The sequence below is a fragment of the Rutilus rutilus genome (assembly GCF_951802725.1).
Source record: "Rutilus rutilus genome assembly, chromosome: 1".
Taxonomy (NCBI): domain Eukaryota; kingdom Metazoa; phylum Chordata; class Actinopteri; order Cypriniformes; family Leuciscidae; genus Rutilus; species Rutilus rutilus.
Window position 1 is genome coordinate 9190421 of NC_140209.1, and position 18301 is coordinate 9208721.

The window sequence follows — 18301 nt, forward strand, 5'->3', positions numbered from 1 at the left end:
CGTGAACAAGACCCCAAGATACTTGAACTCCTCCACTTGAGGCAGGAGCTCTCCACCAACCTGAAGCGAGCAAACCACCCTTTTCCGACTGAGAACCATGGCCTCGGACTTGGAGGTGCTGATTTATCATCCCAGCCGCTTCACACTCGGCTGCAAACCGTCCCAGTGCATGCTGGAGGTCCTGGTCTGATGAGGCCAACACGACAACATCATCCGCAAAGAGCAGAGATGAAATCGTGTGGTCCCCAAACCCGACCCCCTCCGGCCCCTGGCTGCGCCTAGAAATTCTGTCCATAAAAATCATGAACAGAACCGGCGACAAAGGGCAGCCCTGCCGGAGTCCAACACGCACCGGGAACAAGTCTGACTTACTGCTGGCAATACGAACCAAGCTCCTGCTCCGGTCGTACAGGGACCGGATAGCCCTTAGCAAAGGGCCCCGGACCCCATACTCCCGGAGCACCCTCCACAGGCCGCCGCGAGGGACACAGTCGAATGCCTTCTCCAAATCCACAAAACACATGTAGATTGGTTGGGCAAACTCCCATGAGCCCTCCAGCACCCTGTAGAGGGTATAGAGCTGGTCCAGTGTTCCACGACCGGGACGAAAACCACACTGTTCCTCCTGAATCCGAGGTTCTACTATCGGCCGGATTCTCCTCTCCAGTACCCTGGCATAGACTTTCCCAGGGAGGCTGAGAAGTGTGATCCCCCTATAGTTGGAGCACACCCTCCGATCCCCCTTCTTGAAAAGAGGGACCACCACCCCGGTCTGCCAGTCCAAAGGTACTGTCCCCAACCGCCACGCGATGCTGCAGAGGCGTGTCAGCCAAGACAGCCCCACAACATCCAGAGACTTGAGGTACTCAGGGCGGATCTCATCCACACCCGGTGCCTTGCCACCGAGGAGTTTCTTGACCACCTCGGTGACTTCAGCTTGGGTGATGGACGAGTCCGCCTCCGAGCCCTCAGCCTCTGCTTCCTCAATGGAAGACGTGACGGTGGGATTGAGGAGATCCTCGAAGTATTCCTTCCACCGTCCGGTGATATCCCCAGTCGAGGTCAACAGCTGCCCACCTCCACTGTAAACAGCGTTGGTAGGGCACTGCTTCCCCCTCCTGAGGCGCCGGACGGTTTGCCAGAATCTCTTCGAGGCCGACCGATAGTCCTTCTCCATGGCCTCACCGAACTCCTCCCAGGCCCGAGTTTTTGCCTCCACAACCACCTGGGCTGCAGTCCGCTTGGCCCGTCGGTACCCATCAGCTGCCTCAGGAGTCCCACAAGCCAGCCAGGCCCGATAGGACTCCTTCTTCAGCTTGACGGCATCCCTTACTTCCGGTGTCCCCCACCGGGTTCGGGGATTGCCGCCTCGACAGGCACCGGAGACCTTACGGCCACAGCTCCGAGTGGCCGCGTTGACAATGGAGGTGGAGAACATGGTCCACTCGGACTCAATATCTCCAGACTCCCTCGGGATCTGGTCGAAGCTCTGCCGGAGGTGGGAGTTGAAGATCTCTCTGACAGGAGATTCGGCCAAACGTTCCCAACAGACCCTCACAGTACGTTTGGGTCTGCCGAGTCTGTCCAGCTTCCTCCCCCGCCATCGGATCCAACTCACCACCAGGTGGTGATCAGTTGACAGCTCCGCCCCTCTCTTCGCCCGAGTGTCCAAGACATACGGCCGGAGGTCGGATGAAACGACCACAAAGTCAATCATCGACCTCCGGCCTAGGGTGTCCTGGTGCCATGTGCACTGATGGACACCCTTATGCTTGAACATGGTGTTCGTTATGGACAAGCTGTAACTAGCACAGAAGTCCAATAACAGAACACCACTCGGGTTCAGATCAGGGGGGCCGTTCCTCCCAATCACGCCCCTCCAGGTGTCACTGTCGCTGCCCACGTGGGCGTTGAAGTCCCCCAGTAAAACGATGGAGTCCCCAGTCGGAGCACTTTCCAGCACCCCTCCCAGAGACTCCAAGAAGGCCGGGTACTCTGCACTGCCGTTCGGCCCGTAAGCACAAACGACAGTGAGAGACCTATCCCCGACCCGAAGGCGTAGGGAAGCGACCCTCTCGTTCACCGGGGTGAACTCCAACACATGGCGGCTGAGCTGGGGGGCTATAAGCAAACCCACACCAGCCCGCCGCCTCTCACCATGGGCAACTCCAGAGTGGTGAAGAGTCCATCCTCTCTCGAGGAGTGTGGTTCCAGAGCCCAAGCCGTGCGTAGAGGTGATCCCAACTATCTCTAGTCGGAATCTCTGAACCTCACGCACAAGCTCAGGCTCCTTCCCCGCCAGAGAGGTGACATTCCATGTCCCTAGAGCTAGATTCCGCGTCCAGGGATCGGGTTGTCTAGGCTCCCGCCTTCGACTGCCACCCGATCCACTTAGCACCGGCCCCTTACGGTCCCTCCTGCAGGTGGTGGGTCCACGGGAGGGTGGCCCCACGTCACTCCTTCGGGCCGAGCCCGGCCGGACCCCATGGGGGGAGGCCCGACCACCAGGCGCTCGCATACGAGCCCCAACCCCGGGCCTGGCTCCAGGGTGGGGCCCCGGCTGCGCCATACCGGGCGACGTCACGGTCCTCCTTTTTTTGGGCATCATAAGGGGTTTTGAACCGCTCTTAGTCTGACCCGTCGCCTAGGACCTGTTTGCCTTGGGAGACCCTACCAGGGGCATATAGCCCCAGACAACATAGCTCCTAGGTTCATTCGGGTACTCAAACCCCGCCACCACGGTAAGGTGGCAGTTCAAGGAGGGGCATAATTTTTGGTCATTATAATAGTTAGTTTAGAGCATTGGCAACCATGAGATGGGCACCACCAGATAAGCACTTTCTTAAAGGAGCTGTATGTAAGATTGTGGCCAAAACTGGTACTGCAATTACTTTCAAATTACAGTTTGGTGGTGTATCCCCTCCCCCTCCCCCCTGACTCGAGATTGCCAGATATGCTGCAGAATCCAGCAGGAACGTAGGCTGCTACAAGGAGCTGCAGCTGTGGTAACTAGAGCAGAGCTGGCAACCTGGATGCCGAAACACTACTGACTTTGTGATTGGTAGATAGGTGGAGGGTGGGGCTTCAGGCCAAAACAAAAGATGACAACATCAACATCAGTTGAGGGCTGCAACTTAAATTTTTAAATGACAATATCCTGGCCGTACTACTGTTGTCAGTGATATAAGTATTTGAAATGAACATGATTTCTTAATGTCTAGTGACATATCAGGGCCATTTTATGATTAATTGAAATACATTTCTTACATACAGCTCCTTTAAGTATTTTTAACATATTCTTCACTGATACCCGGTTTGTGAAATCATTTCTGTTCATTTCTGTTTAGATTTCTGACATTTTTAAATTAAGCCATGTGAGCTGTGGACATAAACACATTGTCTTTTTTCTCTTCTGTTCACAGGAGAGAGTTTGGCTCTGGAGTGATGGATCCAGAATGGACTTTCAAATATGGGCGTCTGGAAAGCCCGATAACCTTGCGCACTGCCTTGAGATGAACTATGGCCGTAAGTTACTCCTGTTAATGCTCATCTAAATAGACTAAATAAACATTCTTTTTTTTATTATAATTTTTTTAATATATATATACATAATACAAAAATGATCAAATCAAATATTTTGTTCTATCTTGCAGCACATGGCAACTGGAATGATGACCCATGTTATAGAAAGAAGCCGTTTGTGTGTGTGAAGAGAACCTGCATGTGAAAAATCAATAGAAGAAACAAACTACTTTAACTCATTTACTTTCCTTTAGAAATGTTCAATGGAGGTAGAAAAAAGTGTTTTAAAGAATGTTAATTTAGTTTCTTTTATTGTGTTTTGTTAATGACTCAGTGACACCTGTTAACCATGAACCATTATTTTCACAATTTTCATACAATTTTAGAAGTAGACATTCTAAGTAGTATGGGAAGTTTGGCAGATTTTGAAATGAATTCAACCTCTAAGAAACATAAAAATAGCATGTATGTGCACTATAGCTCGCTGCCACATCACAAATGGTAAATATATTATATTCTCTTTATATTTAAAACATTTTCAGATCTTTTCTTTCTAAAATAATTGAATGGATGCTATCTTTTGAACTCTTGACATGAAAACAAACTGAGGTTTCTACCATTCTTTCATGATTTTTCATGTTCATTGCTATTTCAAAATAAAGGTCTGAACACGCCTTTGAAATATGAAAATATTCTTGTTGCAAATTGATAAATTACGGCATTTATTTGGAAAATCATTCACGAAATATGAAAACTAGAGATTGTAAGCTTTCAAATGATATATATGTAGCCCGGTATGTGAGATAGTGACAACACCGGACACAGAATGAAAAGTATATAAAAGGGTATTTTATTCCAGACTGCACTTGAAACAGCGCAGCGTTAATTAAGCAAAATATCAGGAACTTAGCGTAGAAAGGTTTGTTTAAAGTGATTGAAATCAATAAAGTTTGCTTCTCAAATCAAAATGAGTCTCTCTATCTCTCTCGTTCTCAGTCACAACATTAAATGTATCAATCACAAAACTAGGCTAGCTAACATAGACAACAGTAGCAGCCTCTCATTCTAGAAAACAAATACACAAATAATTAATACATTTGTCAGCACAGAAGACCAAGAAAAGGCTGCTTATGTTTTCATGCAAAATACATGGCAATGAAATTAGAAGTTACATTTTTGAGATTTTGCAATACCTTTCAAAAATGATTAAACAATTTAACACTTACCCACATAGCAAACAGACTTGGCCCAAATGTGGCCTCATCATGGCACTGCTGGCGTGTTGCCGGCACTGGCATACATCATGTCAGCCAACTGTGGGCCATGCGTGGCAATGATGGCACTGCATGCATGACGGCAGACAACATTTGGGCCGATTGTGGATAGGAGGTGTGTGGCCCAGATCATGTCAGCCAACTGTGGGCCAAGTGTGGCAATGATGGCACTGCATGGCAGACAACATTTGGGCCGATTGTGGATAGGAGGTGTGTGGCCCAGATGATGTCAGCCAACTGTGGGCCAAGTGTGGCAATAATGGCACTGCATGCATGACGGCAGACAACATTTGGGCCGATTGTGGATAGGAGGTGTGTGGCCCAGATGATGTCAGCCAACTGTGGGCCAAGTGTGGCAATGATGGCACTGCATGGCGGCAGACAACATTTGGGCCGATTGTGCATGGGAGGTGTGTGGCCCAGATCAGTGTAGCAATTATGGGCAATACTTTGTGTACTGGACAATTATAAGAATTTAGGCCGCTACTGTATTCAAGGATTGTCCCCCCCACTACCACAATTTTTCATGAGAGAAATAAAACAGTTTAAAGTGTTGTCCATGGATGGTGCAGTTATCAAAACTACGAAAGAGATGTAAAGATTGTAATAATTAATAACAATAATAATATGAATTGACCTATGAGTCAGTGAAAAAAAGCTATGTCCAGAAAAAAATTATAAATAATTAATAAATATAGCATTTAGTTTTCAGCAGTGTTCACAAAATTCAAAAATCATTTAAAAATTCAAAAATCCATTTGACCTGAACAAAATATAGCCTACATATTCCTAACATGACAATTGAGTTACATTTTTTTAAATTATTTATTTTAATCACATACAAAATAGTCTAAGTTTTCCATACTCATTAGTTTAAGCACCACAAAATCATGTTAAAACTAATATATATATATATATTAAATATGTACAGTTAACTGTGCAGTGAACTATTGTTTATTTTGGTGCGATCTCCACGGTAACAGCAGCTTTCTGGTTGGTGGATGAGGTTCACGTGATGCGTCGTTTGAAATTTCTCCCGCTGAAGGGTGAAGAAGACGTCTGACAACCGAACCGCTGTTCAGGTAAGAAGCTAAAGTTATTTTGTGCACGACCCTATTTTATTAATTTTTTTACAGTCTATATATTGTGTACGACCTAACATTAGATGTAATACATACAGCAGATATGCAACCACATGGGTTCTCTTTTGCACTCATGCCGAAACAGATCAAGCCTGCGATGTGTTTACAGCTCTCTTAACGTTATTTTTTTAGTATTTTTATTTAACCTTAACCTCGATTAAAAATCGACCGTGGCGGGTAACGTTACGAAGGTTATTTTGGCAGGATATGTAATGGCAATCTTTAAAAAATAGAAGAACATCTCTTTTTTGGAGCTTTTTTAAATAACGTTAACTTACATGAATTCAAACTCGGATGTCAACTTCTTGTTCTTTATTGAAGTGAACTTTTGCCTAGGCTAACAGTTATATAATGTTACCATATAATTTGGTTTTCATTATAACAACAATTATGACACAAGTAAAAAATATAATACAAATGTAATATAGAGCACATATTTAGCAAAATACTATATAGCTAATTTTTCTAGTCAACTATAGCAATTGTTTTCTGGCCCAGCTCCGGGCCACACAATCACTTTTCCCTCGGCCCAAGTACCGCAAAGAATGACGGCCCTGAAGTGGCCCAGAACTGGATTAAAGACAAGGGTCACACATGGGCCATAACTGGCCCGAATCTCAGCCAGTTAGTCACCCTCAACTGGCCCTGAACTGGGCCAAAACAGGTTTTCTTATTGGTACCAATTCTCAGCCATAAGTTAACCATATCGACACCATTTTAACCGGCCTGCGGGTCATTCAGTAGTGCCACATTATAAGCAATCATTTCCTGTATAAAATTTTACCTAAGCAACCTTATTTTAATTTGTTACCTAGTAGGTGGATGAATATTTGTATATGTAGGCTATTTATTAATTTACTATTTTGTCTTTTAGCTGCTGTGAGGAAAAAATCATCCGACACATGCCACTGATCAGGAGATAGAAGCAACAATACAAAGATGGCTTCAGCTTGCTCCTGATAGAGATGAAGGAAGGAGCGCTTGAGGAGAAGAGAGGGGCTGCAGAGCTGTACTCTACTTCCTGAGGACAGTCCTAAATAGCATCACTTTCTTCCTCAAACATACAAACATTCTTATGTGCAAATTTGTTTTAAGTAATTTTTTTTTATTTGCTCTATGTTTGTTGAGAGTAAAATTACATCATAATATGTTTAAATTTCAGTGCTAGATTCATTGATAGATTAATTTAGTTAGAATTGAAAAATGTTGTACATAGTTGGCTGTTCAGGCAACTAAAATAGTGTTTGTGCATTACAACTAAAATAGGGGGCTTGTGCATTAATACAATAAGTAAACTACTGTTTAAGACAAACCAGAACATTTTGAAATTAAATGCACTTTGAGGTGGTAATAAGATGTTAAGCTTTAAATGTACTAAAAAAATAGAAAATAATAATAATTTATTATTATTGGCTTGTGCCTATTGTTAAATAAACTATTTTTGAGAATTTAATTTTCTTGTGCCTTATTTGTTCACATGGGTTGGGTAAGATTAGGCTGGGTTATGGCTCAGTTTTGGGGTTTCTGGTTAAAGGGTGGCGTCGATATGGTTAACTTATGGCTGAGAATTGATATCAATAATAAAACCTGTTTTGGCCCAGTTCAGGGCCAGTTGAGGGTGACTAACTGGCTGAGATTCGGGCCAGTTATGGCCCATGTGTGACCCTTGTCTTTTATCCAGTTCTGGGCCACTTCAGGGCCGTCATTCTTTGCGGTACTTGGGCCGAGGGAAAAGTGATTGTGTGGCCCGGAGCTGGGCCAGAAAAAATTTGCTATGTGGGTAGTCTTACATCAGCACATAAACACTTGCACAACTTCAAAAATGAAATGAGTGATATTCAAACTTACTTTTCATCACCACTCAATAACCTGTAAACGTTTTCACAGTGAATGACGCACTCGATTTTCCCCTTCTGATGTTTCACGCTCACCCCAGAAACACACTGAGGGCCTACACAGAGCACTCTTCTCCCCTCTTAATTATACAAGATTACCACAAATCAAAAACACTGGTTCACATCAAATTATACACAAAATAATCTTAACATTACGCTAGTATTGATGATACTTCATCACTTACGCTTCTAGAGAATTGTGTTGTTGGGATTTCCCCACACAGAGATGCGTCTCGACAGAAATCACCACCAATCAACCCAATACACAGCCATCCGGCCAAGCAAACACTGAGGAAGACTTCACACTAAATTACATATTTCTCACTATTTTTGTTATATCGTCGACTTTTTTTGGCCTTTATAGGCTCTATGCCCGTAACAGTTCTGGGTTCTCATCTATTAGGCTATCAACTTCCTGTTCAACTTCCTGTTTATACACGGACAGATATGGCTCTCTTTTATAGTCGCTGTCTTCAGGATTTACCTCGTCTCACGGTAAATGACATAGACCGACTTGTAACAACATCATGTTCTGCTCCCAACAGCAAGCGGGAAAAGGGATTTAAAATGTATATCGGCAGCTATATCGACAACTATGAGGGTAAGTAGCTAACGTTATCATGCTAACAGTTATATTGTAATCAATAAACTGACGTGACTGAACTTGTTAACGTTAGCTATTTTGTTTCACACTACTCTACTATATTAAGACAGACAAACTAGCACAGTGTAAGAACGTGTAATCCAGTTTCGAAATGTATGTTCATCTTTTTCCGTAACAGTGTCAATGAAAAACAAGGTGACAGGAGAGGTCAGCGTGAGGGCAGTCTGTCATAGATCCATGAGGAAAAATGAAAAGCCACACGAATTGAAAGTAGGGTGACTAGGGTCAATGTTAGGGTAATGGTTAGGCTGATAAGTTGCCCAGCTGATAAGTAACATTATCTAAATGTACATGGCTCATTATACTGTTTATGGATGTGAATGGGTAGGCCTATGTAGCTCTCATCTACAATACAACATAAGTAAAGTTGGTTTTATATTCGCACAGTCGCATATTCGCGGACTTTCGCGCTCAATGAACTAAAAGTTGTTACTACACAAATAACACCTAACACATAACTATACATATAACACCTGCAGACAACCGAAAGTGCAAAGCGAAAGTGCATAGAGCCTAATTTTCCTCAAAACGAGCTTTCCTTCGCAGTGGAAAAAATACACTGATCTCTATGCGCAGGCTACTGAGAAGGGACCGTCTGCAAAGTGCAAACCCCGAAAAGTGTAACTACAAAATATTCAAAAACTTCACTGTAATTCTGTATTGTTGCCAAATTCAGATCACACATGACACATCACTGCTGTCCTGCTGGTTATATATCAAGATGTTGTTTTGGATAAATGCAATACAATTGTATAATTGCATTACAATGTGTGATCTGAATTTGGCAACAATACAGATAATTACAGTGAAGTTTTTGAATATTTTTCATAATAACAAATCATAAAAATAATGCAATTATTTTTTTTTTTACCCAAAATAAGTGTTGTAGTATAATCATCAGGACAGTAGTGATGTGTGAACTGAATTTAGTGACACTAAAGTGTGTTTGTTTTTGATTTACTGATTGGTCCCTTCGGATCTGTCTCTCAGCCGCCTGCGCATATAGAGATCGATGTATTTTGTACATTCGGAGGATCATGACAGGTAGGACCTTCAGTACCACATACATGGACAGCGCCATGTCACATAGTCAAGTTTTCCTAAAAAGTAAAAAATTGCCAAGCGGGGTAAACATTTTAAGCGCGAATGTGCAAATATAAAAACAACTTTACCAAGTCAATACAACCGTATGCTTTTATTAGTTAGACTTTTCTTGTTAAGTTTAACTCTTAAGAGGTATTTCTCATCTAAGCTTCTATTTCTCCCTAGATGGTGTTAAAGGACTTGAAACCTGTCATTTTGGTGAGCACCCACTGCTCCTGTGTGGCGGGGTGTGCCTTATGCAACCATTTGGTAGCACTACTATATCAAACAGCACACTTTTCACAATTAGGCATCCCTGCTGTACCCCCAGTGCACAGTTGCACAGAAACTGAGCAGACCTGGCATAAGCCTAGGACCTTGGTAAGTCATCTGTCTGTCATGTGAATTGTACCATGTAACTATTGTGATGCCATGTCAAAATGTGTCATTGCTGTCAGGGTGTTAGGCCAGGTCCGGTGGAAGACATGGAGGTCCACAAACCCCAAAATTCTACCGCTGTTTGTGTGAGGTGAGACTATATTACCTTTAGTTTAAGCTGTGTTGATGTGGTTAATATGTATGCAGTTAATATGCTGCAGTTTTTTTATTTTTTTTTTATTTTTTTTTTTACATCCTTTCACTTCAACATTTTCAGAAGTTCTCTCTACAAAGCACTGGATGGGGAAATGCCAGATCTTGCCACATTGAGAGTGGCAGAAGTATATAGGGACTTTCCCCCTTTGCTTGCACCTCTGGTGACCACCATGGGCATGTCAGCGGAAGTCCCATTAGTTCAGTCAGCTTTTGGGGCTGTCCAGGCCGGGAGTGTGCTGTCATTTCAGCAAAAACCACCAGAAATGCGGGAAATCATCAACATCCCAGATGCCCCTGCTCAACCTTCCCTTCCCATCCAAGGCTATAGGCTTGAGCCAACCACATGCACCCATGTGTTATGAGAGGAGGAACATGTATATATGAAATCGCTACAGGTGTCATTCCACATGGCCCACAGGATTGAAGCTGCAACACGGGAGCAGAGCTCATGCCAGGAATGGCATCGACTGAGAAAGATGCGAGTTACATCTACACGCTTTCACGAGGCATGCCATGTTCGCTGTCATACATCAGCTGAAAATCTGGCACACAGAATTCTGAGGGGGACTGTCATGACGAAGGACATGAGGAGAGGAATCGATATGGAGCCAGTTTCTGTGACAGAGTACTGCAGTTTAAAAAATGTCAACTATTCACCCTGCGGGTTCATTATACACCCTGATGCTCCATGGCTGGGGTGCTCCCCCGATGGAGTCGTGTTTGATCCTTCTGAAAACCCACCATTCGGCCTGCTGGAAATTAAGTGCCCCAACATCAAGAGTTACGTTGACTGTCCCTACCTGAAAATGTCTGGTGGCTCTCTGCAGCTTAGGAGGCAGCACAAGTACTATTGGCAAGTACAAGGTCAGATCCTCCTAACAGGTTTGGAGTGGTGCGATTTCGTGGTATGTGCGCAGGAGGACATGCTTGTTGAATGCATTCACAAAAATGTAGATGTAATGCGTACCATTAGAGACCGAGATCTTTTTTTTTTACCACTACCTACTGAAGTGTTTGCGTGTTTAAGTCATTTCAGATTTCAGATGTTGCTTCATTTAATGACTGTGTTAAGTGTGAGTGTGGCCACATACCACTGGTGGTCCATTCAATTACTCTGAAATTATTATACAGTATTATATTTATGGTATTCTATATTTATTGTATTATTCTTATTTACATTTACATTTAGTCATTTAGCAGACGCTTTTATCCAAAGCGACTTACAGATTAGGACTAAATTAAGCGAGTCATCATCAAGAGGCAAAAACAACAACAACGCAAGAAGTGCTCAAAATACGAAGTTCAGTCGTTATTCAGAGTAGCATAAGCCTGATAAGTGATGTTTCGGAGGGAAAGGAATTATTATTATTTTAATTTTTTTATGAGGTTAGGTGCTCACGGAAGAGATGGGTTTTCAGCTGTCTTTTGAATGTTGTCAGGGATTCTGCATTCTGGATGAGGGTGGGGAGAGCGTTCCACTAGCATGGAACTGTGAATGAGAATGTTCTGGAAAGTGATTTTGTGGCTTTCTGTGATGGAACCACGAGACGTCACTCGTTGACCGATCGTAGGCGTCTGGTAGGGATGTAGACTCGTAGGAGTGAGTGAAAGTAGGAGGGAGCTGAGCCTGTGATAGATTTGTAAGCAAGCGTCAATGCCTTGAACTTGATGCGAGCAGCGAGAGGTAGCCAGTGCAGAGAGGTGAACAGAGGAGTGACGTGGGCCCTCTTGGGCTCGTTGAAGACAAGACGAGCTGCAGCATTCTGGATCATCTGTAGGGGTTTGGTTGCACATGCCGGAAGTCCGGCCAGAAGAGCATTGCAGTAGTCAAGCTTAGAAATTACTAGGGCCTGGACGAGAAGTTGTGTTGCATGCTCAGTTAGGAAAGGCCTGATCTTCCTGATGTTGTGCAGTGCAAACCTGCATGATCGAGCTGTCTTTGAAATGTGATCTGTGAAGGTCAGCTGGTCATCAAGCGTTACTCCAAGATTTCTGACCGACCTTGATGGGGTGATTGATGATGAATCTAGCTGGATGGTGAAGTCGTGCTGTAGAGACGGATTGGCAGGGAGGACGAGAAGCTCAGTCTTTGCCAGGTTGAGCTGCAGGTGATGTTCCTTCATCCATGTGGAGATGTCCGCCAGACAGCTTGAGATCCGTGCAGCTACTGTGGGATCATCTGGTTGAAACGAGAGGAAGAGCTGTGTGTCATCAGCATAGCAGTGGTAGGAGAAGCCGTGTGCCTGTATGATGTGTCCCAGTGATGTGGTGTAGATGGAGAAGAGGAGGGGACCAAGAACTGAACCCTGGGGAACCCCTGTGGTCAGTTGATGTGCTCTGGATACCTCGCCTCTCCATGCGACCTTGAAGGACCTACCTGTGAGATAGGACTCAAACCAGTGGAGAGGAGTTCCTGTGATGCCCAGTGATGAGAGGCTGGACATAAGGATCTGATGATTCACTGTGTCGAAGGCAGCAGACAGATCCAGGAGAATGAGGACTGAAGATTTGGAAGCAGCTTTTGCGATCCGTAGGGCTTCTGTGACTGACAGTAATGCAGTCTCAGTTGAATGCCCTTTCTTGAAGCCGGATTGGTTGACATCCAGCTGGTTGTTTAGAGACAAAAAGGATGTTACTTGGTTGAAAACAGCTCTTTCAAGTGTTTTCACAATGAATGGTAGGAGAGAAATAGGTCTGTAATTCTCTACAAATGATGTGTTTAGCGTTGTTTTTTCAGCAGTGGAGTAACCCGAGCCTGCTTGAATGCTGTGGGGAAAGTGCCAGTATGGAGGGATGAGTTGATGATGTGTGTGAGTGATGGTAGAAGTGTGGGAGAGATGGCTTGTAGAAGGTGTGAGGGGATGGGGTCTAGAGGGCAGGTGGTAGGGTGACTGGAGAGGAGAAGTGTAGATAACTTCTTCCTCGGTAAGCGAAGAGAAGGAGGACAGAGGGATATTGGCTGTGGAAGGGGTCGGTCTGGGTTCCTGTGTGTGTGGTGCTGAGAACTGACTGCTGATAGCTGTTGTTTTGTTGGTGTAGAAGTTCGCAAAATCGTCAGCAGTTAAGGAGGAGGCGAGTGGTGGTGGAGGTGGACAGAGGAGAGAGTTGAATGTCTTGAAGAGTAATCGTGTGTTGGAGGAGCAGTTGATCTTGTTGTGGAAGTATGAAGATTTTGCAGCATGAACATCAGCAGAAAAGGAAGAGAGGAGAGATTGATACATACTCAGGTCAGATGCGTCTTTTGATTTGTTCCATTTCCTCTCCGCTGCCCTGAGTTCGGTCCGGTGTTCACGAAGAACCTCGGACAACCAGGGGTTGGAGGGAGTAGCGCGTGCTGGCCTGGAGGAGAGAGGGCAGATAATGTCTAGAGAAGAGGTTAGAGTGGAGCATAAGGTGTCTGTTGCGGTATTCACATCCAGGGATGAGAATTGTGAGGGTGGGGGAAGAGAAGATGACACGGCAGAGGAGAGATGGGAGGGGGAAAGTGAGCGCAGGTTTCGTCTGAAAGTGACTGGTGGTGGGGGTGGTGGTGCAGTGGAGGAGAGTTGTAGACTGAAAGTAATGAGGAAATGATCTGAAACATGGAGGAGTCTCACCAAAATGTTCTCTGTGGTGCAGTTGCGTGTGTAAACCAGGTCCAGTTGGTTGCCTGATTTGTGAGTACCTGAGGTGATGAGTCGTTTGAGATCGACAGAGGCTAGGAGAGAGATGAAGTCTGTTGCATGCGGCTTTTCGAGATGGATGTTGAAATCACCGAAGACTAGAAGTGGGGTGCCGTCATCAGGGAAAGTGGACAGCAGCACATCCAGCTCATCTACAAAGTTTCCCAGCTGACCTGGGGGGCGATAAATGACTACAATATGGATCTTAATGGGAGTTGTAAGTGTAATAGCATGATATTCAAATGCGTTGTTGTTGCATAGAGAAGAGAGCGTGGAGTATTTGCGATTGTTAGAAACGAGAAGCCCTGTACCCCCACCTCTCCCAGACTGGCGAGGGGAGTGGGAGAAGGAGAAATTGTTTGAGAGAGCAGCGGGGGTTGCTGAGTCTTCTGGACGAATCCAGGTCTCAGTCAAGCCCAAGATACTAAGAGTAGAATGAGATGCAAAGGCTGGAATGAAGTCAGCTTTATTGACTGCTGACTGACAATTCCATAGACCCACGGAAAGAGAGAGAGGTGTGTGTGAGGATGAGAGAATGGGACGCAGATTAGCAGTATTGCGCTGCCTTTTGCGCGTGATGAAAGGGCGTTGCCGAGAGATAACAGGAATGTATTGAAAACACATGTTGATTAAAGTGAACAATAAGATAAAAAGAGGGAAGGAAAAGGAGATACTTAAGTGCCTTTCTGGTGTCCTTGCTCGCGAGGAGGCTGAACACGAGAGCTGAACGCTTCCGCTGACGCTTCCGCGACAACGCGCAAATTACATAGATATAGATATAATGCTTTCACCGCTTGAGTGAGTACAGCTGTTTCGGTCAGGCAATTAAGTGAATAGCGCGAGAATTGTGCCAAATCGAAACTTGACTACAATGCAGCACTGAAATAACAGGAGAACAGAGTATTCTAGAAAAACACACTTGCGCGCTCTTGCCGTGACTCTTGTATACTGCTCGCTCAGACTGATCTCATGAAATGGCGTATGTATGACACGCCAATTTGTATTTCCATTTTTGGCGTGTTATCAACACGCATAATCGCTTTTCAGCGTGTTTATCAACGCCGTTGATTTACGTTACATTACTGTATATAAATATATATATGACCTACCCCAACCGCGTCCCTAAACCTACCCATCACTCGGGTTAATACCATTTATGAGTGTTCCCCTACCATCCTATGAAAAAAAATATTGCTCCCCAGATGTAGATATACATTTTCCTCCGTTTCGCTCGGACATTTAACGGCGTACACATACACGCGGAATCACTCGGACGTTTAACGGCGTACACATACACGCGCGTGGACATACACGCGGAAAGCTCAAAATGCGTATAAATAACACGCCACTTGACTTGAAAGTGGCGTGTTATTTATACACAAAGTCATGATGTCATGTTGGCTCGCTGGTCCTGACGGAGTGATCTGAATCTCCTCTATTTATTATCTATTCTTACAGATGCTGTTTCGGTCGGGCAATTAAGTGAATAGCGCGAGAATTGTGCCAAATCGAAACTGCTGGGAGCAAAGGCTTAAGTGCAAATTAGACTGCAATAATAATTTTCACTCGCGGCTGTTGTTAAATGTAGCAACGCGTCAAACTAAAATACAGAATTATGTGAAGTTAAAAATACAAAATAAGCAGAGAATCGAAGATGGGCTTACCTTGACTACAATGCAGCACTGAAATAACAGGAGAACAGAGTATTCTAGAAAAACACACTTGCGCGCTCTCGCTCTTGTATACTGCTCGCTGGTCCTGACGGAGTGTATATTTATATATATACACTCATGTACATATATTTATACAATATAATACATATAACAATCTATATCTATTATATTACAATACACATGTATATATACATATCTTTATACAGCATTATATTTATTGTATTATTCATAGTTATTTACACTAAACAATATTTATACATACACTATATTTATACAATATACACTATATAATATACCTATCTATTATATTACAGTATATATACATTATCTTTGTACAGCATTATATACGGTGGCCGAGAGAGCTCAACGCGCTACAAATGAAGAAAACACATGCAAACAGAAAAAAACGCATGCAAACAGAAAAAAACGCATGCAAACAGAAAAAAACACATGCAAATAGAAAAAAACACCAGCGAATAAGAAAACATCTTCATCAGTTTTACAACTCACGTGCGTCCCAATACTCACAACACAACCAAATACGGAAACGCGCTGCAAAAGTTCACAACACAACCAAACAGAAACGCGCTGCAAATAGAACAGAACACAACGGAAATGTTTCCGGAGAACCCAATAAGTGACGGACGGACGGCTAGGACGTGCTTACGCTGTCTACTTTTATTATTATTATTTAATTATTTAATATTTTTTTGCAAAACATACAAGGATGACACGTTTATGACATACAACTTTGTATACAATATACAAAATGTATTTGCGATATGTTCAATGTCATAAGAATACTAAAAAGAACAATGAGCTGAAGACTAAAATAAATAAATAAATAAATAAATAAAAAAGATAGAGAAAAAGAACGAGGAAAAGACATTAGTCTATACATCAGTTACATTGAACACATTTTGTCATGTTATGTTAAAATAAGTTTCGTAAGAAATGTATATGAGACGGCAAGTTTTAAAGTTGAGACACTCACACAAAGATATAACACATATTTTAAAAACTTTGTTGTATAAAATGTATATTTATTTGCAACATTTATGTTAACAGCATTAATACCATATTTCTGGTAAGAACAGCTATTCAGCTGATGGACACGCGCTGCGTTGTCATGGGAACATCCCAGGTGAAAATAATGAGGAAATTACGTTGTCTTTCGTTGCTCCCTTCATCAACATAATGGCACACAAGTGCCCCGCTCCCTCCAAAGTGCCCAATTCAAGGGCTCTGCCGTCTGCCCTTTTAAGAGAGTAGGGCATAGGTAAAGCCAGAGCCCGCGTCTCTCTGGTAAAGCTTGCGAGCCGTCCGTCCGTCACTTATTGGGTTCCCCGGAAACATTTCCGTTGTGTTCTGTTCTATTTGCAGCGCGTTTCTGTTTGGTTGTGTTGTGAACTTTTGCAGCGCGTTTCTGTAATTGCAGCGCGTTTCCGTATTTGGTTGTGTTGTGAGTATTGGGACGCACGTGAGTTGTAAAACTGATGAAGATGTTTTCTTATTCGCTGGTGTTTTTTTTTTCTATTTGCATGTGTTTTTTTCTGTTTGCATGCGTTTTTTTCTGTTTGCATGTGTTTTCTTCATTTGCAGCGCGTTGAGCTCTCTCGGCCACCGTATATATATATATATATATATATATATATATATATATATATATATATATATATATATATATATATATTATTTGTACAATATATACCTATCTATTATATTACATTACACATGTATATACATATATCTCTCGATTCTTATGGTTATTTTTGTGTTCTGTATTATGAAATTATAATAAAATATGTATAAGGAAACACTGTCTTAGTTTTGTCTGTTGATCAGAGGTATGAATACAGAACAGTGTGAAATCCATAGTATTTACAAAAGTATATGTACAATATTTATACAAACCTTAGCATATCACCAAGGATGCGAGTTTTTAGACTCAATGGCTCCATGCCTTGACAAGTGGTCCACATTGGTAGTTCACAAGCAAACATGCCACTGTTAACAGTTGGTTTATGCTACCAGAAATGGACAAGGGGATGACGGTGTCAAACAACTTATGCTCTTTAACACGACGGATAAGACGTTCAACATGTACCCTGAGCCTAGCCACAGACTGAGTGTGCGTCACTTCATCAGCTGACATTTGTTTCCCATTGGTCAGGAAAACAGGCCGGTGTATTTTACATGGCACTAGGCTATCAATTAAGAAGGCCTTATCCACCATGATGGCCATGTCAGGGGTAAGAAGGTTAATGATCCCTGACTGTTTGAACAGCTCCCGGTCACTAATAGACCCTGCATACAGTGCAGAGACAAATGTTATTGCACCATGAGGTGCCATTCCTACTAAAGCTTTGAAGGTGCAGTGAGACCTCACTTTGTAGTAGCAAAGAGGAAGGTGTTTGGCAGCGGATCTCTGTACAATCCAGGATAACCTGTGTGTCTCGAAATTGATGGAATTCTTCTGGCAGATGGGCTCGTACTTTCACTTTTGGCATCCAAATGCACACTGACCCCAGGACAAAGTACAGGAAGTTGGCCCAGGTTGTCACGATGCGGCTTACAGTGGTCTGATGTACTTGAAACCGATGACCAAGGTCCCTTTGCTTGAGGCCCAAAGCAAGATGCATCAAGAACAGGAAGAACTCATCTATTGCAGGAAGTGCCCGAGTGTTTCCAGGCTCCTTGAAGACTTTGGAATTGGTGACACGAATCATCCTGTGAGTTGCCGGTTCAATCAGTTCCCAGAAGGACATCAGGTGGTTGTATGTTGCAAATCT